We start from the raw sequence: 16,601 nt of genomic DNA, 5'->3' as shown, positions 1-16,601 counted from the left end.
AAACATACAAACAAACAAACAAATGAGAGTTTTGGTATATAGATAAGGGGGGAAGGGGTGACTAGAGAGAGAGTGGGACCTCTCAGGAATCAAAGTGGTCACCTCCATGTGGAGCCACAGGGGATGGGCAAGGTCCTCAATGAGTATTTCTCCTCTGTATTTACCGTGGAGAAAGATAGTAGGACGGAGGATCTTGGGGCAGTCAATGGAAGTATCTTGAGAGCAGTCCGTGTTACCATTGAAAAAGTACTGTAGGTGCTGTCGTGTATGAAGGCAGACAAATCTCCAGGGCCTAATCAGATATATCCGAGGACATTGCGGGAAACTAGAGAGGAAATTGCGGGAGCTATGGTTGAAATTTACGAGCCGTCCTTAAATACAGGAGAGGTGCCGGAAGACTGGAGGGTGGCAAATGTTGTACCTCTTTACAAGAAGGGCTGCAGGGAAAATGCTGGAAACTGAGCTTAGCCTCTGTAGTTGGTAAGTTACTGGAGAATATTCTGAGGGATAGGATATACAGTCATTTGGATGGGCAAGGGCTGATTAGGGATAGTCAGCATGGTTTTGTATGTGGGAGGTCGTGTTTCACAAATCTGATTGATTTTTTTGAAGACGTGACCAAAAACGTAGATGAGGGCAGAGTTGTAGATGTTGTGTACATGGATTTCAGTAAGGCGTTCGATAATGTTCTGTATGGTAGGCTGCTCTGGAAGGTTAGATCGCATGAGATCCAAGGGGAGATAGATGAATGGATAGCAAATTGGCTCCATGGAAGGAAGCAGAGGGTGATGGTGGAAGGTTGCTCCTCGGACTGGAGGCCTATGACTAGTAGTGTGCCTCAGGGTTTGGTGCTGGGCCCGTTACTGTTTGTCACCAATGATTTGGATGAGAACATACAGGGTAAGATTAGCAAGTTTGCTGATGATACAAAAGTGAGTGGTTTTGCAGACAGTAAAGATGGTTTGTGAACGATTGCAACGGGATCTGGATCGATAGGCCAGGTGGGCGGGGGAATGTTTGATGGAATTTAATACAGAGAAGTGTGAGGGGTTGCATTTTGGGTTGTCAAACAAGGGCAGGACCTACACAGTAAATGGTAGGCATCTGGGTAGTGTTGTAGAGCAGAGGGATGTAGGAGTACAGGTGCATGGGTCCTTGAAGGTCGAGTTGCAGGTGGATAAGGTGGTCAAAAAGGCTTTTGGCCCAATTTGCCCATGGCAGCCAAGATGCCCCATCTACGTAGTCCCATTTGCCTGAAATTTGCCTGTTGGTCGGCATGGACTCGGTGAGCCGAAGGGCTTATTTCCATGCTGTATCTCTAATTATAAACCCTAAACTATACCATGAATATGTAGAATAGTGATTTTAAACTGTTAGTGGAAATCCTTGCTTCATGTTCTAAAACATCCGGCTACAAGCCCACTCCATCTGCCATGGATTGGTCGCTTATTAACTGAGTTACCCAGTGGTTCATTTCATTTTAAATACATCATGTGGGTTTCCTTACACTCTTGTAAATTACATGGGAGTTAGAGTGCCATTGCTTCAGTACGTTGGTCCAGGAAGCACCCCTCCCCACCCCATCCAGTTCAAAGGTTCATACAAATCTTTCCCCACCTGCATAAAAAGTGATGTGTGAGGATCCCAGTCAAAGGAGAAATGCACAAATAAATTACACGTCCTTATAATAGATGTCAGGGTGCAAAACAAAGTGTTGGAACCTGTTATCGCATTCCATTTTGGTAATTGGATCAGGGGTTCATTCATCGATGTCTTATAATAAGTGCAGGTGGACTTTCAAAATACCATGTGTGGGGAATTTGAGGAAGGACATCCTTGTAATTGAGGCAGTGCAGGGTAGGTTCATGAAATTGATCCCTGGGATGGCGGGACTGTCATGTGAGGAAAGATTGAAAAAATCAGGCTTGTATTCACTGGAGTTTAGAAGGACGAGAGGCGATCTTATAGAGACATATAAAATCATAAAAGGACTGGACAAGCTAGATGCAGGAAAAATGTTCCCAATGTTGGGCGAGTCCAGAACCAGGGGAGGCCATAAAGGGGAGGCCATTTAAAACTGAGGTGAGAAGGAACTTTTTCACCCAGAGAGTTGTGAATTTGTGGAATTCTCTGCCACGGAGGGCAGTGGAGGCCAAGTCACTGGAAGAATTTAAGAGAGAATTAGATAGAACCCTGGGGGCTAGTGGAATCAGGGGATATGGGGAGAAGTTGGGCACAGGTTACTGATTGTGGATGATCAGCCATGATCACAATGAATGGCGGTGCTGGCTCGAAGGGCCGAATGGCCTCCTCCTGCACCTATTTTCTATGTTTCTATGTTTCTATGAATAAATGACAGGCTCCCCTGCTAACTATTGATGTACGATATATTTTAGAGTATGAAGGGAGCTATTTGCTTTATCCTGGGAACTCTGATTTCACAAGCGCATTAGATGAAAGGTCTGCCAATGAAGGAGTCCTTTATATCCTGAGCAGACAATGCCAGCATCGCCTACTCCGGGGAGTCTGTGGATCTGAACCAGGCCACCCTCCAGTAGACTTCTTCCTCCTTCTTATCTTCCTCCTTCAGTCCTTAAGGCTCTGGTTTATGGCCCTCAGACTCCTGGTCTCCTTGCAGCTCATTCTCCAGCACCAGCTGCTGTGCAGGATAAAATCACCACATCTGCTTGTGATTTACCCCAGGGCATCATATAAGATTGAGGGGCATAATCCCAGAGAGGGTGAATCCAATCAGCCGTTTTTGTCAGGATGGGGAATCAAGAATTAGAGGACATAGGTTTAAGGTGAAGGGGGAGAGATTTAATATAATCCAAGGAGAAATCATTTCATGCAGAAGTGGTAAATATATGGAATGACCTACCAGAGGAGGTGGTTGAGGCAGGTACAAAGATAACATTTAAAAGACATTTGGATAGGTACATGGATAGGACAAGTGAAGAGGGATTTGGGTCAAATACGGGCAAATGCTGTCTGGGCATTTTGTTCAGCATGGACGAGTTGGATCTGTTTCCACGCTGTATGACATTGATGTGCTTTCTTGGGCAGTTTATCAGCATACAAACATACTCTGCTTCATAATTTGAGAAGATGTGAAGAATTTACAGTATTCTAACTTTCAGGAGCATCGATGCTTCATTTGGGCCAAATTTGAATCCCATCTAGTATAGTGAGCAATTTTGGGCCCCATATCTGAAGAAGGATGTTCTGGCACTGGAGAGGGTCCAGAGGAGGTTTAAGAGAATGATCTCAGGAATGAGTGGGTTAATATATATGCGTTTGATGCCACCGAGCCTGTACTCGCAGGGGTTTAGAAGGATGAGGGGAGACCTCATTGAAATTTACCGAATCGTGAAAGGGCTGGATAGAGTGGAAGTTAAGAGGATGTTTCCACTAGAGGGAGAGTCTAGGACCAGAGGTCATGCATCAGAATCAAAGGACGTTCCATTAGGATGGAGATGAGGTTTCTTTAGTCAGAGGGTGGTGAATCTGTGGAATTCATTGTCACAGAAGGCTGTGGAGGCCAAGTCAATGGATATTTTCAAGGCAGAGATAGATAGATTCATGATCAGTACGTGTGTCAGAGGTTACGGGAAGAATGCAGGAGAATGGAGTTAGGAGGGAAAGATAGGTCAGCCATGATTGAATGGCGGAGTAGACTTGATGGGCCAAATGGCCTCATTCTGCTCCTATCACATAAACTTATGAACTTATAAACTAGGCAACCGTTTTATCGAACACTTGCACTCTACCACTAAGGATCATCTAGTTGCTAACCATATTAACTACCCTTCCCATTCCCATACTGAATTTTCTGTCGTGGTGCTCCTCCATTGCCAGAGTGAGGCTATTGCAGTCTGGAAGAACAGCACCTCATATTCCACTTAGGTAGCTTACAACCCAACGGTATTTACAGCGAATTGTACAATTCCAAGTAATGCCCTCCCCTTCTACAGTCCCATCTTTTCCCCCTATTTCTCCTACCATCTCCCTTCACCCCAGTCACCCTGCTCTTCCCCCCCCCCCATATGCTCTTCACCTATTCCCAAGACCTATATTTCCTTTTATCCCCTCTTTCCCCTGCCCTATCCCTTTCTACCCATATCCCTCCCTCTAGCTTACATTTAACTCCTTCTTTCCTTATTTGACATCCTTTTGCCTCCTTTTCAACTCTAGCCCTTGTCTTCTGCAATTCACCTCCTTCACCTGTATCCACCTTTCACTTACCAAGCTTTGCTCCACCCCCAGCTCTCTTATCCAACCGTATCCCCCCTATTCCATCAGGTTCTCACTAGAAACCTTGTCTGTCCATTCCCTCTATAGATGCTTCCTGACCTGCTGTATTCACCACTTAGAGTCATGGAAACAGGCCTTTTGCCCAACTTGCCCGCACCGGCCAACATGTCCCAGCGACACTAGTCCCACAAGCCTGCATTTGGCCCATGTCCCACCAACCCTGTCCTGTTCATGTACCTGTCTAACTGTTTCTTAAACGTTGGGAGAGTCCCTGCCTCACCTACCTCCTCTGGCAACTCGTTCCTTACACCCACCACCCTTTGTGTGAAAAAGTTACCCCTCAGATTCCTATTAAATCCTTTGTTCTCTTATGTTCTCTGGTCCTTGATTCACCTACTCTGGGCATGAGACTCTGTGCATGTATCCGATCTATTCCTCTCGTCATTTTATACGCTTATGTTGTGTCCACCATTTAACTCCAACAAGAGTTGCTGTGCATTTTTAGGTTTATGACATATCCATGAGAAACTACTGCAGCAATGCCCTTGCACTGAGCTGATCGAAGCTAGCAAGATGCAGTAATGTACATGCGTGCAATCTCTGCAGTGTGCAGAAGGGAGATCTGGAGGAAGAGTTCTGAGATCCTGAAAATGTTTGAAGGCGAGTATAAGATTATATGATGAGTGTTGTTTTGGTGATTTTTTTTTTGCTCAGAGGTTTCACCGATCTTGTGCTGTGAATATTTCTGCTTGTTGTTCATTTGGTCGGGGAGAGGGGGGTTACTTGATGTCAAAGAGCCAGTGGCATTTAAGAAGGTCAATGAAGTTCTCAAGTGTTCTTTTGCACAGGTGGATCTGTAAAACTCAACAGATCAATCTGCTGTAGTGTTAGGGGTGGGCCCCTGAGGATTTATGGTGAATGCTGCAGAAGCTATTTGGAAACAGACCAACACAAAGCCATAACTGTCAGGAAAATTGAGTGGGGTCAGGAAGAACAGGCATTTGAACCAACTGATTTGTTTTACACTGACCAGCGCAGACAACCTGCCCGTCAGCAATTTAAAAACAGATGTTTATTTAAATGACAGAAGGATTGTTTAAAGAGAGAGATAGAAAAGAATTCTCGGCACATTGCTGAATGATTTCATCTAAAAGCTGTAATGTCAGGACACAGGGAGAATGTTCACCTGGTAACTTTATACAGGCCATAAAACCAGAGGAAATGGATTGCAGACACATTTTCTGCCTGCATTCTTTGATGTTATAAATTTGGCCTGATGGTTTAGATCAGGTAGAAGCAGATGAACAAATTAGTCACAAAAGGAAAGATCTTTCAAATGCTTACTCTGGTGTGTGATTAACTACCTTCTCCAAACTGGCTACTTTATTATTTTTGTGTCTACTTCACATCACTCAGAGTAAAGTCCCATCTGTGAAAATAACCGAAGGACAAAAGGAATGTTTAAAATTCTTTCTAATATCTTTAGAAATATCTTCTAAATTTAGAAGATATTTAGAAATGTAGAAATGTGTTGTACATCATTTGTTCAAAAAAAGGGCACAAAACATCTTGGATGAAGCTTTATGTCAAAGATTTAGTGTATGATTTCCTGGTGATATATAATTTCAGTCTGAAGAAGGGTCTCGACCCGAAACATCACCCATTCATTCTGTCCTGAGATGTTGCCTGGCCTGCTGAGTTACTCCAGCATTTTGTGAATAAATACCTTCGATTTGTACCAGTATCTGCAGTTATTTTCTTATAATTTCTTAAAGATATACAAACACTTTAGGGCATCAATAGGATGCATAGACAGGGAATTGGGGAGTCAAGAACCAGAGGGCATAGGTTGGTGATTGGAAAAGATTTAAAAGGAACATGAGGGGAAACTTTCATTTAGAGACTGGTGGGTATATGGAATGAGCTGCCATCCAAACTGGTTGAGGCAGCTCCTATAACAAAGTTTAAAATACTTTTGGTTAGGTACAAGGAGGTCTGCTTCTGTGCTGTATGATTCTGATTCACTAATATAATTCCCTTTATCATGTATCTGTACACAATGACTCGATTTTAATCATGTGTTGTCTTTCCGCTGACTGGTTGGCACTTTACAAAAGCTTTTCACTGTACCCCGGTTCATGTGACAATAAACTAAACTAAACAAAATAAGGAGCGCTTGTAAAGGATAGGTTTATTCTCAGCGCAACACAGGAGGCTGTGTGATGACCTAATGGAGGTTCATAACATTATTAAGGGCATAGATAGGATGGATAGTCAGAGTTTTTTCCTAAGAGGAGAAACTAGAACTGGAAGGCACAAGGTTAAGGTAAGAGGAGAGAAATTTAAAGTAGATCTGAAGGGTAGATTTTTCTGACAGAAAGTAGTGCAATCTGGAAAGAGTTGTCAGTGAAGGTGGTGGAGCCAGAAGCACTTACAATATTTCAAAGACATTTTGACAGGTACTTAGATAAGGACATGTCAAATTCTTAAGGGATTCGACAGGCTAGATGCAGGAAAAATGTTCCCCATGTTGGGGGAGTCCAGAACCAGGGGTCACAGTTTAAGAATAAGGGGTAGGCCATTTAGGACTGAGATGAGGAAAAACGTTTTCACCCAGAGAGTTGCGAATCTGTGGAATTCTCTGCCACAGGAGGCCAATTCACTGGATGTATTCAAGAGTGAGTTAGACGTAGCTCTTAAGGCTAATGGAATCAAGGTACATGGGGAGAAAGCAGGAACAGGGCACTGATTCTGGATGATCAGCCATGATCATATTGAATGGCGGTGCTGGCTCGAAGGGCCGAAAAGCCTACTCTTGCACCTATTTTCTATGTTTCTATATTTCTATGAAAGGTATAAATGGATACTGGCCTCATGCAGACAAATGGCATTAATGTAGGCATCATTGAGGTGGGCCAAAAGGGCCCACTTCTCTGTTGTATCATTCCATGATCCATGACTTACTCTCCTGCTTGGTACAGAATGAGATGTACACAACTGGAGGAGCTGCCTATGAGATGAATCTTTAAAGAAGGTCCCCTCTGCTCGATTAGGGGAGCATAATTGTTACATAGCAGCAGGAGAATTATTCCAAGTCTCATGGGCAACTTTGACTCCTCGATCAACCTTTTAGAAGTGATTATCTGGCCATGTTTATTGTGGAAGCTAGAGTCCAGCTAGATTTCAAATAATACACCAGTGACTACATTTATAAATACCATGTGGCACAGAGTATGACCTCAATCCAGAGAATCATGGATGGGTTGGCTGGCATAGGCTTTAGCTCCTTCTTCATCTTTGACCTTGCCTTCCTAAATGTTAATGAGGGTGACATTTTGTCTCTGCTTCATAAGGTCATAAGTGATCGGAGTAGAAGTAGGCAATTCGGCCCATCAAGTCTACTCCATCATTCAATCATGGCTGAGCTATCTCTCCCTCCTAACCCCATTCTCCTGCCTTCTCCCCGTAACCTCTGACACCCGTACTAATCAAGAACCTCTCTATCTCTGCCTTAGAAATATCCACTGACTTGGCCTCCACAGCCTTCTGTGGCACAGAATTCCACAGAATCACTACCCTCTTCCTCCTGATCATCAGGATCATTGCCTTAATATAATGTCCTATCCAAAGCACTAGAAAAACTGCAATGTTCAACATAACACACCCAAGATTAAAGTGGTATAGCAAGAACTGGAAGGTTGTCACTGCACTGCTTCACTGATTTAGAGACAAAGAGGGATGCAACCATGCCGCATAGAAGCACACCCTTCAAGTCTACACCAACTATTAAGCATTTAATAATCCTGCACTAATGCCAGGTTATTCTCCTCACATTCCTATGAATTCTCCACAGTTTCTACCAGTCATCCACATACACTGGGGTAATTGATCATGGCCAATTAATTTATCAACCCTTGAGGATATGGGACGAAACTGGAACATTAGGAGGGAGCCTGTGTGATCACAGAGAGAATGTGCACAGAGAATGAATCACAGAGAGAATGTGAACAGAGAATGTATCACAGAAAGATTGGGATTGAATCCAGGTCACTGGTGTTGTGGGGCAGCATCTCTACTAGCTACCCCACTGTGTTGCCCGGTAATTGTGAATATTTACTTCTACTAACCTGGCACCAATACTTTGTTTCAACCTCATTGTCACCATAGCAAGAGCAGAATAGAATGTTACCCCATCAGATAGCCTTTTTAGCTTCTTGATATTAGAAATGCCTTTCCCATCCCCTGACTCCCTCAAATTTTCCAGCAACAAAATTGAGTGGTCTATGTGAAAGTTGGCCTGTAGGCAGCACAGTGGTGTAGTGGTAGAGCTGCTGCCTTAAAGCCTCAGGGACCCGGGTTTGATCCTGATTATGGGTGATGTCTGCACATTCTCCCTGTGACTGTGTGGGTTTCCTTCGGGTGCTCTGGTTTCCTCCCACACTCCAAAGACATACAGCTTTGTAGGTTAATTGGCTGAAAATTGTAAAGTTGTCCCTAGTGTGTAGAATAGTGTTAGTGTACAGGGTGATCGCTTATCGGCGTGGACTTGGTGGGCTGAAGGTCCTGTTTCTGCACTGTATCTCTAAAGTCTAAAGTCAAAAATTCCCCTGTGATGCCAGACACTGATTAAAGGATGTGGAGAAATCAGTCAGCTAAATTGGAAGAAAGGGTTTTAAGGTTATATGTGTCAAGCAAGCTCTAATAGCAGAGATGCAAATTTCGCCGTCACCAGCACATATTGCTATTGGCGTAGCATCCCCCAATCATGACTGCCACCACCTTTAAGCAGCAGTATTATATGCAATCCTGATTGCCCCATTACAGGAAGGATGTGGAGCCTTTGGAAAGGGTGCAGAAGAGATTTACCAGATTGTTGCTTACAAGGAGATGTTTGACAACTTTTGATTGCTTTCTCTGGAACACCAGAGGTTGAAGGGAGACCTGATAGAAGTATATTAAATTATACGAGGCATTGATATGGTAGACAGTCAGATCTTTCTCCCAGGGTGGATATTTCACAGATTAGAGGGCATAGGTTTAAGGTGAGAGAGACATAGTTTAAAGGAGATGTGCAAAGTGAGGTTTTTTTTACACAGAGTGTGGTGGGTGCATGGAATGTGCTGGAAGGGGGGTGCTGGCAGGAGATACAAAAGTGACATTTAAGAGGCGTTCATTTGGGCTCATGTATATGCAGGGAGTGGGGGGGATAGAGATTGCATGCAGGCAGATGAGAGTAGTTTATCTTGGCATCCAATTTGACATTGTGTGCTGAATGGCCTGTTCCTGTGCTGCGTTTTTCTCTGCTCCAGGTATTTTAACGTGAAATGGGAGTTGTTCATCTTTTGATCACATCTGAATCTCACTGATATTCTGAACTCTTTGCCAGGTCCATATAACTCCTCCAGAGGAAGAGGTTCATGAAATTTGCGATGAGGTGGCGTGAACTATCGGCCACTGAACTCAAACACTTTCCTACTGATTCAGTCTTCCCATATCTGCCACAGACCTGGCATTTAAAGGCTGACCTCGGAACTCATGGCACCTGCAAGGCTTTAATCCCAATGACCCAGTAAACCTCTGGTGGACCTGTAAATCAGCAAACAGATAAAAAATCCGGTCCAGTTCACCTTTCATGGAGCATCAGAGGATGCATTTCCAAACTTAAATCCAGCATAAGTCGCTGCATGTGATCCTGCCTCTGACGACTGACAAAAATTAAACTATTACATCAGGTGGCTGAGCATTTCAATAAGCCACAATGATCCCTCATGAACTGTTGCGCAAATAAAGTGCTCGTTGCCATTTATTTTGACCTTTTTTTTTTCTTCTCATGCTTGTCAAACACATTTATTTTTCCTAAATGCCACCCCCATGGAATAGAAATTGGATCTTTCAAACAGGAAAACCTACTGAAAAAGAAAACAAGAAAAAAAACGAAAAAGGTGAAAAGAAATAGTCAGAGCATCATTAAAGTACGTGCTCCTTTGTACCCCATCGTTCAATTCCCGTGTAAGTTAGATTTTCCCGTGTAAGTTAGATTTTCTGATTTTTATGACAACATTTTGCCGTGTTTGAGGAAATTTGGCCAGAATTTCATGTTCACACATTTCTGGTGCATGAAGTGGCTGCACAAAGAGAGTGGATGCAAAACAGTTGAGAATTAGAACATCAGATATGGGAGCAGGAAGAGGCCATTTGGCCCGTTGAGCCTGTTCTGTCTTTCATCGCAATCATGGCTGATCTTTTAATTCAGTGTCATTTTTTATCCATTTTCCCCATAACCCTTTATAATCTTAATATTCAAGAAATCTAGTGATCTCTGTATTGAATGACACAATGAGTGACTAGGCAAAATTGAAATTTACTTTTTTTTAAATTAAGGTGGTTTTCACCCATGTTTTATATTTTTTCCTGCATCAGCAGCTGCAAGTACTGGGGCTTTGTCCTTGCTATGTTGTTTAGTTTAGAGATACAACATGGAAACAGGTCCTACAGCCCATCGAGCCGACACCGATCATCCGTTCTCATTTTGTGTCTACCTTCGATTTAACCAGCATCGGCAGGATATTTTTTCCTACCCGTTCTCCTTCACTCCCTACGCACCACAGGCAATTTACAGAGACCAATTAACCTACAAACCTGCACGACTATAGGTTGTGGGAGGAACCTGCAGCATCAGGAGGAAATCCTAGTGGTCACAAGGAGGACATGCGAGCTCCACGCAGATAGCAACCGAGGTCAGGATCGAACCTGGGTCTCTGCTGCTGCTAGATAGCGGTTCTACCTGCTCTGTGCTGCTATGGTAACTGTTGAGAAGTAAGCCCGTTCTGAATGAACCCAAGTGGCAAAAACAGTGCAGTAGCTTAAATGCTGCTGCATGAAAGACAAGAATTATAGATTTGTACAGCACAGAAATAGGGCCTTTGTCCTACTTTGTCCACACTAAATCAGCTGATATTCCGGGCTAGTCCCCTTTGCCTGCATTTGGCCCTTAGCACGAGAAACCCTTCCTCTTCATATGTCTGCCCAAATGCCTTCTAAATGTCATTATTGTTTATCCTTCTTTCATTTATTCTGTCAATTCAAAACTGCCCTCCGAGTAAAAGGTTGCCCCTGACGTTTTCTTAAATCTCTCCCCTTTCACCTTAAGACTATGCCCTCTAGTTTTAGAATCCTCTACCTGAGCAAAAGATGGGAGAGTTCATCTCATCCATGCCCCACATGATCTTGTACTTATCTTTTACGCATGCACTCAGCCTCCTGCGCTCCAAAGATAAAAATCCCAGCCGATCCAATCCCTTCCCATCACTCATGTCCGCAAGCCTGGGCAACATCCTGGTAAAGTGAATGACATCCTTTCCAATGTAGGTGTACAAGAGCATAAGAAGATGAGAACATTGGAGCAGGAGAAGGCAACTCAGCCTCTCAAGCCTACCCTGCCATTCAATGTAATCATAACAGATCTACTTCAAGCCCCAATCTTTTCTCAGTGCCAGATCTCTATTGCTCTCAACAGCTTGATCTTGTTTTAAATTGTTCTACCTTTCAATATTTCTAATGATTCTCTGGGGCGGAAAACGCCAGAGATATTTGCCTACCTCTGCAAACTTTGGTTTTAAATGACCAGGCACTTATCTTGAAACAATGTTTTTTGGACTATGCTGCCAGACTCCCTCCTGATAATGGCTTGAAGGAACTGAGGATTGGTAACATCATTTCATCTAAATACAATACCGATTAATTGATCAAATATGGAGCAAACGATGTGACTCGGGTGATAGGGACATGTTTGGGACAAGGTTTCCACCTGACAAATGTGCAAATTACTCGAATATAAAGTCATCTTCAAAACAGAGAACATTGGTGAACATTAAAAAAATGTTCAAGTAGCCGAAAAATAATGCGGTGAGCTGAAATTGTCCACAAATTTAGCAAGTTTGAGCCTTGAGATGAATGTTTTGACTTTTTCTTCTCAGGTGTCACTATGGGGCAGCTGGAATGGGTTGATAGAAAACCTTAGTATAGCAGGTATTGAGTGTAAGACCCAGTAGGAACCATCTTCAAGAAGTTTATAACCGCTGCTATTTGACACACAACAAAATTGTGTGAGGTCCACAACATCAACATTCTAGAATTACCATGAATCAAAAACCAAACAGGAGAAGTTATGCAAAAACTGTAGCAACAAATTAAGGGAAAAGGCCAGGTATCCTGTAACGAATGACCACATCTTGACTTTCAAAGCCTTTCCAACTCTACAGGTATTGCAGGTGTGATGAAGCACATCCTTTTGGCCCGGATGAATGCAGTTCTCATAACACTTAATAAGTGTGACACCATCCAGGGAAAAGTTATTCACCATCCTGAAAATTCACTTGTCTTTCTATCAGCATGAGTACTCAGTTGGAGTCTTACATCCAGTTGTAGTCACCCCATTACAGGAAGGATGTGGAAAGGGGTCAGAGGAGGTTTAGTAGAATAATAGACAATAGACAATGGACAATAGGTGCAGGAGGAGGCCATTCGGCCCTTTGAGCCAGCACCACCATTCAATGTGATCATGGCTGATCATTCTCAATCAGTACCCCGTTCCTGCCCCCTGACTCCGCTATCCTTAAGAGCTCTATCCAGCTCTCTCTTGAATGCATTCAGAGAATTAGCCTCCACTGCCTTCTGAGGCAGAGAATTCCACAAAAACTGTAGCAACAAATTAACTACAGGGAGAGGTTGGACAGACTTGGATTCTGTTTTCCCAGGATACTGGGGCTTGACGGGAGTCCTGCCAGAAGTATATGAAGGAAGTTATGAGAGGCATTTACGAGGTAGGCTGTCAGAACCTTCTTCCCAGGATAGAAAAATCAAAAAATAGAGAGCACAGGTTTAAGGTGTAAAGGGGCAAAATGTAAAGAAGATGTGCAGGGCAAGGTTTTTTTTACACAAAGGGTGGGCAGTGCCTGCAGATACAATGGTGGCATTTAAGAGACTTTTAGCTAGGCATATGGATAGGCAAGGAATGGAGGGATATGGATTATGTGCATGCAGATAAGACTTTGTCTTGACATCATGTCCAGCACAGCCTGTGCTGTATTGTTCTATGTTATGTAGCACACACTCACTGCTGTACGTACCTTCTATTGGATGCACTCTAGCAAATGGCCATAATTTTCTCCACAGCAGCCAGTAAACCAACAGTATCTCCCATTATAAGGACCAAGTTAGTAGGTGCACAGGAATGTCATTGTTTGCAAATTCTCCTCCAAATTAAACACAAACCTGACATGGGACCATATACCGTTCTTTATTTGTTATTGATTCAAAGCCTCTTTGCCTCAACAACACTGTTCACCACATGGGCTCCTGTACTCCACGAATGATGCTTCCTGCAAACCTTCACAAACCAGTTAGGACTGAGTTTTAAAGTTGGCTTTAACCCAACAATTAATATTTAAGACACGAATTTCTGGAATTCACATCTTCAAAAGATTTAGGTTCATTATTGTCACATGTACCGAGGTACAATGAAAAGCTTGGTTTTGCATGCTTTCCAATTAGACCAGATAATAGTATTGATAAATACAATCAAGTCAAACTCAAGTGCAATAGGTAGAGCAAGGGGGGGGGGAGATGTTGAGTGCAAAATATCATTCTCAGCTTTGTAGTACAACAGCTCCATAGACAAAGACCAAATGTCCACAATGGGATAGATGTGGATCGGACAGTACCTTAACTTATGGAAGGACTATTCAGAAGCCTGGTAACAGAGGGGAAGAAGCTGTGGCCAGGATGAAACCCATTCAGGTGCATTCTCCTAATCTCCTATCACAATCTTGGTGAAAGATAAGCAGTGCCTCAAGAGAATCAGCAAAAATAGCTGTTGATGCCGTTTCTCGGTGATATTCTCCAGTGAGCAAAGGACCTATTGAGGAAACACTCCCCATTTCAGCAAGAATTATTTGGGGACCTTTGTAAAACCTATGATCCAATCAACACTTGGGATCATTTTAAAATTACAATTAAAACACAAAGTACTTGTGTTACAACTCCAGGAGAAGCACTCAACTAAGGAAACCAAGCCCAAAACCAAAGTATTATCTAACTAAATATGCCAATTTACAATAAATTACTCCATATGCAAAAAAAAAGTTACCTACACATTCATTCTCTTTAAAAAAAAATCTAATCCTGTAAATGCAAGTATATCATTGGGGCTGTCAAGTGGCACCTCCCCGTCATTGGTGTTTCATTGCATTAGGCCCACAACACCTCAGGACGGCACAACAGGCCCTCACCCTATGCTACCAGTATCTACTAAATAAAGGAAGCTGCAGCCAATTAGCTCGCTCTAACAAATGCTAAACACCTGCATCCTATCTTCCACTAATCCTAGCCCATCATTAAGCTTGCAACACTACAAATATCACCGGGATATGCTTGCACAGACTACAATTACAAAGAAATACACAGACTGCTTTCCCATATAAAGCCACATTACCAAGATCCAATCGACATTTGGGATCATTTCATATTGTTGTGTCGATTCAGAAAGCAATCTGAAAAATCTACTCTGTGGAAACAAAATTGTACCTGTAGCACGCTGTGGTGGTGGTATTTTTTTCTTGCAGCTTCATGTATTGACACATTCGTTGAGTTTTCACTGCATTAAAATAAGTGTGACTTTAATTTTTGTGCAAAATATACGCGGTGCTAACATGATTAGTGCCTAATTTACACAAAGCCTGGCATTATTAAAGGGGCAGTGTGAATGTACTGGGGAATATTCAGACAGATGCAGCTCACAATGTACACAATAACAGTTTGTGCTTCATTCAATCATCATGCCATCTTCCATTGTGCAGACTTACCACTCCCCATCAGAACTCACGAGAGAGTCAAGAGTCAAGGGTGTCAAGGATGCTTAAATGTAAATAGACAATAGACAATAGGTGCAGGAGGAGGCCATTCAGCCCTTCGAGCCAGCACTGCCATTCAATGTGATCATGGCTGATCATTCACAATCAGTACCCCGTTCCCGCCTTCTCCCCATACCCCCTGACTCTGCTATCTTTAAGAGCTCTATCTAGCTCTCTCTTGAAAGCATCCAGAGAATTGGCCTCCACTGCCTTCTGAGGCAGAGAATTCCACAGATTTACAACTCTCTGACTGAAAAAGGTTTTCCTCATCTCCGTTCTAAACGGCCTACTCCTTACTGTGGCCCCTGGTTTTGGACTCCCCCAACATTGGGAACATGTTTACTGCCTCTGACGTGTCCAATCCCTTAATAATCATATGTTTCGATAAGATCCCCTCTCACCCTTCTAAATTCCAGCCTATACAAGCCTAGTCACTCCAGTTTTTCAACTAACGACAGTCCCACCATTCCGGGAATTAACCTAGTGAACCTGTGCTGCACGCCCTCAATAGTAAGAATATCCTTCCTCAAATTTGGAGACCAAAACTGCACACAGTACTCCATATGCACTGACAACAGAACAATGAAATTCTTACTTGCAATGGCTCAACAGACCCACAGATAAATATAATAAACAAAAAAAAGAATAAAATAATAACCGTAATAGTAGTGCAAAACACAATCGAAGTCTGCAGTGCAAGTGCATAGAAGTAATAGTTACTAAGATTAGTGTTCTGCAGTGTTCAAGAGCCTGATGATTTCTTGGAAAAAGTTATTCTTGAACCCGGCGGTCACGGTTTTCAGGCTCTTTTACCTTCTTCCTGATGGTCAGGGAGTGAAATGGCAACATGGTCAAGGTGGTGTGGGTCTTTGATGGTATTGGATCCCTTCGATGATGGGGAGCTCAGTTACTGTGATGGATCGGGCCGTGTCCACAACTGTCTGTAATCTCTTTCGTTCCTGGGATTCCAACACCTTATTTACACATTAATTTATTTTGTTTTCTTCTAGACAGTGGGTCTTAAGTTTGAGGGGCACGAAAATTGATCCTGATCTGATCAAGCCTACACAAGTGGTGGGTGTTGGTATGCAGCTTCCAGCATAAATGACTGAAGAACAGTCTTTACATGGACTCTGACTGCGTTTTTCAGTCTCAAATCTCACCATTGCTGAGACCATTTCTGGTGCCTGCAGTGATGTCCAACATGATATCAGCCAACTCAACACAGTATAGAATGGGGGCAGGGGCAATAAGTAAATTGCAGTTCCTGTGAATATAAGTTGTTGCCACACAGAGTGGTAGAGCCATTGAGTTACACCACATGGAAACTTGCCCTTCAGCCCACCTCATTCATGCAACCATGATGTCTATCTGAGCTTTGTTCCATTTGCCTGCGTTTGGCCAGTATCCCTCTGAACCTTTCTTCTCCATGTCTGT

This window comes from Rhinoraja longicauda, chromosome 1, assembly GCF_053455715.1.
Source record: "Rhinoraja longicauda isolate Sanriku21f chromosome 1, sRhiLon1.1, whole genome shotgun sequence".
NCBI classification, from domain to species: Eukaryota; Metazoa; Chordata; class Chondrichthyes; order Rajiformes; family Arhynchobatidae; genus Rhinoraja; species Rhinoraja longicauda.
Note: the sequence above shows the minus strand (reverse complement) of the source record.